The sequence below is a fragment of the Lutjanus erythropterus genome, chromosome 20 (genome assembly GCF_056507025.1).
Source record: "Lutjanus erythropterus isolate fLutEry1 chromosome 20, fLutEry1.hap2, whole genome shotgun sequence".
Taxonomy (NCBI): domain Eukaryota; kingdom Metazoa; phylum Chordata; class Actinopteri; order Lutjaniformes; family Lutjanidae; genus Lutjanus; species Lutjanus erythropterus.
Genome location: NC_139336.1, coordinates 19,267,080 through 19,274,456, shown reverse-complemented (window position 1 = coordinate 19,274,456; position 7,377 = coordinate 19,267,080). Strand labels below are relative to the sequence as shown.

The window sequence follows — 7,377 nt, the reverse complement described above, 5'->3', positions numbered from 1 at the left end:
TTTACGTTAACACAATCTTTATTTTATACTTTGAAAATTGAACTATGCTATGGTTATGGTAAAGTATGCTAAGGTAACAGAATACATGTAACAGGATTATGTAATCTGGATACGAAAAAAGGTAACTCTATTCCATTAGTTACAAATATAAAAGACGTAATCAGATTACACATACATTTAGTAAAAATAGGGATCACTAAAAGGATTACAATTTTGGCGACTGGGATGGTGTGGGTGTAAAAACACAAGTCACTGAATAAGTTTATGACAGTTAACTTAGAGTTTGAGTCTGAATAGAATATTTAAGAAAGTACAATTAAAACTGCATAATTACTGCTATTAATTAATGTGCATTTGTGCACAACAAAGTAAGGAATGTCTGGACAACAGTTAATAAACCCACAGCAAACATAAAACATTATATTAAGATAAACAATTTCATCATAACACTGAGGTACTGAGGTAATCCAAAAGTAACAGAAAGTAATCACTACTAACCATTACTTTAATACTGTGATGGAGTAGGTTACAGAATCAGAATACAATTATAAAGTAACCTTCCCAACCCTGAATAATTTTGACTGGGGGCCAAACAACACAAATATTATGGCCTTTAAGAAACTCAAATGAATAACTGTGAATATAATGGGCAGAATAATCAATCATGAAAATTAGGGCTGCAAATTCTAAGCACTCAGAATATGAAACATATAAAGAGGTAGAGGCCTACATAATAAACTCAATGAATATCAGATGACATGTGGAGCGAGCTCATAAAAATAATCTCTGCCATATTTCAGATCTTTACTTGACAGTAGACCATTTAAATTTTACATGATTGATCAATTTCTTAATGACCAACTACATGATAGCTGATTAATCATCACCCCTAATGAAAATAGTGTTTCAGCCCTAATTATTGCATCAATTACTTTTTAACAACATCTCCGTGACAGTAGATTTAGATTTATATGGTAGAAAGCAAAATAATCACATTGGAAACACTCAGTGAAGTTTAGTTTCCAAAAGTCAGAGATGGATTAGAAAAATCAACGCATCATTCCAGCGACTTTACTGTTACTCATTATTATGATGCTTTGGCAGAAAAAAAATACATTTGATTAATGACAGGGTAACTGCAGCAGATGTGACACAGGAGATACTTTTTACACGTCACCGCGTATGACATCTTAGTCTGGGACACAGCCTCACTCAGAGATAGGCCAGACAGAGGCCGTATTGTTTATTGATATCTGCAGCAGTGTCACCAAAGGACTCCTCTGTGACCCACGTCTGCCTCATACAGGCAGAGTTGTGAAGATAATGGTCACCGAAAATAGACCCATCTCACAGAGTTCCTTTATGTGCAGTCTGAGGGGTGTCATAAGTCCCCCGAGCTGAATACTTGAGCGACTATAATAAATATTAATTTGTTTGGATGAGAAACATGAGTAAGCTGAACGAATCACCACCACATGGGGTGTGAGGAAGAGATGCGTCACTCACACAGAAGAGCCCTCTTTCATTATTTGTGCCACTGATGGGACGAGCACCTCAATTTTTGATGTCAAGCCTCCGCAGAGCACTGACAGGCCCTCAGATGGAAATAACAGTGACTCCCTGCAGAGTTTATACGAGCATATAATAATTCTCCTACAAACAATCCACATCACAGCAGCTGGTTCAGTTTAATGTGGGATTGTAAAAAGTAATCCGAAACAAATGTACCACATTTTTCTTTATCTTTGAGTGTCCTGACTTCTTCTTGTGCGTATAGATCCCCTGATAATGACTTGCTTGGTTTAAATTAATGTGTTTCAGTGATATGACAAACAACTGGGAACCTGTTCATGGTTATGTTAATGTGTTTTCCGCCTCTTGATTCTATGACTCACTGTTGCATATAATATGCAATAAAAATGGACCATCTGTAGGCTTGTTTAACGTGTTTCATTCCAAACTTCACAATGTCTTCTTTGATGAATAAAACAACACACTACGCACGACTCCCTGAGGATGACGATGCCATAAATATGACTCCATGAAAAAAAATCACCAACGACAAACAAAAACTGACATATTCATTTTAAGAATTGTTGTGGTCGAGATGATTAACATTCTGGGTTCCTAAGATCTCAAGGGTAAGATGAACACAACTTCATCAAGACTTTCTTTGTCGGTTTCTTTAAAAATCTCATTTCATTTTTCAGTCTGTCAAAGTCACAGTGAAATAATGGCTGGAGCATGCTGGGTTATAGAGACAGAGTGCAACACGTCATACTCTGAAGACCACCGGAGGGGAAAAATGATTGGCGCCACAATATTAAACCAAGGGCTGAAACAATAACAAAAACATTAGATTTCAGTATGTCAAAAGATTATTTTAGCACCCTATGCCTACCAGAGAGGAAAAGTTATATTGACAAACTCAATATTGCCTGTAAATCTAATTGTCCCTTCTCTTACCTTGTTTTTGATCCCGCTGAATTGTCCAAATTTAAATATTTTCATATTAGCTATTTGATTGAATCACTAGATAAATTCATCATCTAACCTAACACAAATTAAAAACAGAAATTTCATAGGTTACTTTGGTTCAACCTCTACAGTTTGGTGGGAAAACTTAGCAACTGTAATTTACGCATAACGTTATGGAGAGTCAGGATCCCACAGTTTTCCCAATCTATTCTTCTGATGCTCCATGTCTGAATAAACATTTGTCTTCCTATGTGCTCAGTTTTTCAGTTCAGCTTCAAACAATTCAGCTCTGAGTTCTGTACTTTGCCGGTAGTGCGTCCCACCATATGGCAGCTACAACAAGAGGTACCGTCACACAATACACAGTCAATGGAGAGCCATGAATTGGCATGCTAATGACTGGGTCAGCATGCACAGTGCAGGTTGGCAGTGCTGGAGGACATCATTACTGAATGAGCATCATAGATACAGTATTGTTGCAGAACAGCTGCATCCTGCATCCTGTCACACTCATCATCACCATCACTCACATCATGTCAACCTGGTTCTAGAAACATGTCAGCTTCTTATGCAGTTTACTTTGAAAAGAAGCACGAACTCTTGCGTATTGTACTTATTGAGTAAAATTAGACCAAAACCCACATGAAACATTTCTAGCATTTTGTGGAAGTCCTACTCAAAGGCAAACCTGATATACTGAATAGGTATATAGTATATGTGGTGAAAAACAATCAATACCAAAGCGCACAGCTGCACGTGCCATGTTTTATATCAAAGAAATTTTATGTAAGAATATATAAATACCGCTAGCAGTATCATTTGTCCAGGAGTTTATCGATATTTCAGTGCTGACAAGTCAGGAAATGGTACCAGTTAAGTACCAGTTCTCGATAAACATCTGCAACAGTAATATAATATATAAGATTCTTACAGTGACAGGAATCATTCATCATCCTAATGAGTACTTTTCATATTTTAGATAACTTTTGGTGGTTATATGTCCATATTTTTACTTAAAGAACAATTTGAATGCTAGACTTTTTGCTTGTAATGGAGAATTTCTGCTTGATTGCTATTTTTTTTTTATTTGCTAAAGAAGTTGAAATCTTCCATGACTGGCATTTGATGCTGTAAAAGCATCAAATAACATTTCACAGAATATTCAAACTGTTTAACAGCCAAATCATACAGATTTAAATCAACCTACTGAAAGAAAGAACGGTATTTTGTTTTAAAAGAAGTCATTACAGGCATGAAGCCAAACCGACTAATATAGTCAAATAACTTATTGACTTGATAATTTATTAACTGACATTGGATAAGTTCATGTTTGTAGAGTGTGTTTAACTAATTAAACTTAATATTTGGGTGATAAGAGCGGTTTGCCAATATGATCATCAGCATCTGGCCACAACTGGAGACTGTGTCTAATTACAGTGAATTACAACACTCAGCTGACACTGCACAGATTGAAGCCATTCATTGACAGAAACTGTGTCGACACATTGTTCATCAAACTAAGTGTTTTTCTGAGTGCATGGGATTTCATTCTATTGCAAGGTGAACCTTCTGTAATATTCAGTGGCACAGAATATAGAATATCTTACAAAACACCGTAATCCATCACAACATCACTTCAAACCACGGTCAGAATTTATTGCAGAGCTCTTTCATCCTGTCATTGTGTCCCTGCTATGGCACAGCAGCTCAAACCCCATATCCCAGTGCTTTTGGCTTTAATGCTGATCGGGACAGCGGCCTCTCATTCTGCATGTAGTTGTGTGCAGAAGTGCCGCTTGTCTGCCAGAGTGAGCTCAGCTGTCAGCGGGCACAGAGCCCCCGGATCACCCTTGGCACAGAGCTGAGAGACAGAGAGCAGGTAGTCAGGGCAGATACTGCAGGATTCGCATAGCTTTCAGCTGATCCATTAGGACACGCTACAATTCAGATATGGCGCTCAGCCAAATGCCCAGCCATTGTGGCATCCACTGCAGTATTTCCATCTGTTTCACTCATTGCTCAAACATTTTATGAGTATTTGTTGGCATCATTTGTGCATAGATTGTAAGTGTGTGAAGTTATGTGCTAGCATGAGTATGTGTGTGTGGCTGTGTGTGTGAGCGAGCGTGTGTAAATGAGATCACTTGGTACTATCAAAGTGCAGGCAGGACTATGACACTGTTATAAATAGAAGGGAGGAAGTAAGGAAGGTTAAATCTCTCAGACACAGATACTAAATGTGGAGAGCGGAGCCATTTAAAAACTTGCATGTCCTTTCAGACCCATTTCACTATGTATATATTTACATTATGTATGCTTTGTGGTGTTCTCCTGCTGTACAGTGTGAACGTCATAGGAAACTATACGGCCTGATAGAAAAAGTTGAAACAGCTCTATTTTCCTCTTTGGGTCTGTGCTACATGAAGGTTCAGCCGGCCGCCTCCTGTGGCTGCATGCTGTGTGAACAGCTTACTATTGGCCAAGGGTGAATTATCACCCCTTGAGCAAATGGGAATCCAGTAAGCTCTCTCCCACGGACCAGTGACTTCATTGGGTCATGGTGGAAATGAATGAATTCAAGGTCCTTCGTTATTGTCTTGTGAAAGTTACTGCTGTGTAAGCATTTATGATATTGCTTCCTGTTTTATTTTAACTATTCACAAACACTGATGAAGGATTTGGGGAATATTTTCCCATGGGGGGAACAGAGCTGGACAGGTGGAACACATGTTCTCTGAGATACACTTCATCTTGGCTACTGGCCAAACCCTGAAAACTTCGAGGAGTTTCTGTGTTCAGCTGTCTGCAGGACGAAAGATGGATTGAAAAAAGGAATTTCAGAGAAAATGTATGTGTGTATTATGTGCATTATGTATGGTGGGCATATGACCAAACATACACACAATGTTATGCTTTAAGATGCGGCCAGGATGTCTGCAGTTAGACTGATAGAGTTGCTTGACTTTTTTAAAGCTGGGGTAGGCAGGGTTTGTAGCATCATTGGGCAAAAGTTCAATAACAGATTTTAAGCATAATACATTATAATGGATTGAGAGAAATCTCGACTCATCTTGGCTGTTTTCAGGCTTTTCTGGCTTCGACACTCCACACTGAAGAGTTACAGCAACCTCAAAGGGCCAAAACTCAAAACTAAAAAAATCCAAATGGGTTTAAAATACAACCAGGGTCTTTATTAACTTTGATCCAAAATCTTATATAATTTATTATTTTCTTGTGGCACAGGTTTACTGAGCAGGAACTGCTAAATGTAGCAGATTACGTCACAAAGTATTTGATTTACTACTTTTATATGCAGTATAACATGAAATAAAACTCAGAAAGACGTGATGTGCATTGTTTATGGAAACATCAGGCAAGATATATAGTCTCTAGACGTGTATGATTCAAGCTTTTCCTGCTGCCTAATCCTAAAAGAGTATCCACAAATCATGACAGTATTAAACCGGGAGAGAGTAATATCATTCAAGCTCTACCACTCACCGGTCAGTAAGGTAGTTGAATTTTGAGTCTCATTCCCAATACGCCATTATTTGGCAACCTAGGAATGAGACTCAACGATCAACTTTCTCTAGAATCGCTTACTGTACCTTTAATTCAGCCTTCCATCTTCCTCCACTGCTTTCACTTGACATCCTGTAATCCTGACTGCTGATATCTACCTGCTGCGACTTTGACCCCTGACTTTCGGCAGCTGTCAGTGGCGCCCCTCATTGAAGAGGGGACATGTGGGATACTAGTGCTCCTCCCGAAGGTGGCACAGTGTCAGACTCTATGCTGGCTTTACGGTTTTTAGCATTCAAAGAGCGTCCGCTGGGGCCTCCTCCTACTGTGTTACTAAACAAACAGGGCCGGCTAAGTGCTGATCACAACCACTGAGGCGAAGATGAAAAGCTCCCTTGGGAACGGGACCTGGTTACGTTGCTTGTTGTCCATTTGTTTTATGTATCTGGATCAGTTTACAGATTTGAACTGAGCTATTTTGATTATAACCTCTAGCCTTCAAGCCCGCTCACCGGGCGGCTCTGCTAAAAGTGTGGGTGCATGAAGCTGGGTCTTGACTTTCACAAAGCTTCCCTGTCCCCAATGTAACAAGGTCACACTAATTGGAGAAGGAAGTGTTGAGGATGTCTTTGGGAAAGAGCGGCAGTGGTTAGAGAGTGATAGCAGAGAGGGTCAGATCCAGTTTCTGCTCTGGTTCCCTCTTCTAATCCAGCCTGGTATGTGTTGAGATCAGAGCAGGTCCTTTTCACTGCAGCCATCCGGTGTCTGTGCAGTGGGACTCGCTAAGTCTGTATTTCCTCTGCCGCTGCACATTCGTTGTAGAAAGTGCTAGACGACAAGTCTGCTGCAGGGAAACAAGTTCACTGAAAGAAACTTGAAGTGAACTGACCCAACAGAAACAGTCCCACAGTCCGTTTCAGGTCCTAACCTCTGAGAAACATGGCACTGGACAGCTGTGTGTTCCCCTTGATGTATTTATGTCAGCCACTTACATAAATACACTGTGACACACATACACATTCACACTCATACACGTGGGCATGTGTGTAAATGTGCACGCTCACACGGGCACAGTGACATACACACTGAGGCATACACACACACATATCATGCTCCCTGTCAGTAATACCCAGAGGATATTATTTCTCTTTCAGCAGACCGGACAGTTGATCAGAGCAGCGTGACCACATGGTCACTTTGATGTAAATCACGTAGTGCAGTCACCTTGAAAACTGCTTGAATTGTAAATATGAGAGAGGAATCTTGCTCTCAGATGAATCGGTTGATACACTGACTCACACCTGACTGATTCATTCACAGCAGAGAGCAGCATTCTCCTTTATAAGATCATATCATCGTGACATGTCTAAAATTAGC

At 39.7% G+C, this 7,377-nt stretch overlaps 1 long non-coding RNA gene across 2 annotated transcripts in view; it reads right to left on the bottom strand.

Annotated features, from left to right (window-relative positions):
- Positions 1–7,377, bottom strand: part of LOC146308381 (uncharacterized) — a 115,954-nt gene that overhangs the window by 65,203 nt on the left and 43,374 nt on the right. Inside the window, exon 5 of one of the 2 annotated variants that reach the window (XR_014772608.1) lies at positions 4,113–4,339. The exons of the other annotated variant lie outside the window; for it this stretch is intronic. This is a non-coding gene — a long non-coding RNA (uncharacterized LOC146308381). Of the gene's footprint in view, positions 1–4,112; positions 4,340–7,377 lie in introns of those variants that run through there. 2 annotated transcript variants of the gene reach the window in all.